Below are 752 nucleotides of genomic sequence, written 5' to 3' on the forward strand. Positions count from 1 at the left end.
CTTTTCAGTTTTAAAAAAAATAAAATAAAATGATAAAAATGTCAAAAAAATAAAATAAAATAAGTTTCCCATGTGATATGTGGCCTAGTTGTTGGAAAAATTTGCAAATATGAATTTTGACTTCATTTGCAAAATCTCGCGAGAATTTGTAAAAATGGGCATAACTTTTGCATACTAACTCGGATGAAAAAGTTTTTTATATGAAAAATCATCTACTCGAAAAGTTACATCCAAATTTAACATTTTCAAAATCCTCAAAAACCTAACAGAAAAAAAGATACGGGGCTTTTAAGATCTAGAGAGGCAAAAAAATCAAATAAATTCAAACTTACTAATGGCGCACCTGCCCATGGTGCGCCATTAGTATCTTCCCTCCAAAATTCAAAATAAGTCAAAAAAAAAATTACTAATGGCGCACCTGACCATGGTGCGCCATTAGTATCTTCCCGCCTTCAAAATTCAAAATAAATAAAAAAAATAAAAAAAATTACTAATGGCGCACCTGACCATGGTGCGCCATTAGTATCTTCCCGCCTTCAAAATTCAAAATAAATCAAAAAAATAAAAAAACTTACTAATGGCGTACCTGCCCGCGGTGCGCCATTACTATGCCGTATATATGGCTGGTCCTCTCCTCCTCTCTTCATTTCATCTTCTCTTCCCTTCTCTCCTCCACCATACTTTTCCTCTCCGGTGACCTCCTCCTCCTCTGCGGCGACCTCCTCCTCCCTCCTCCCTCCTCCCTCCTCCCC

The sequence above is a fragment of the Triticum dicoccoides genome, chromosome 3A, assembly GCF_002162155.2.
Source record: "Triticum dicoccoides isolate Atlit2015 ecotype Zavitan chromosome 3A, WEW_v2.0, whole genome shotgun sequence".
NCBI classification, from domain to species: Eukaryota; Viridiplantae; Streptophyta; class Magnoliopsida; order Poales; family Poaceae; genus Triticum; species Triticum dicoccoides.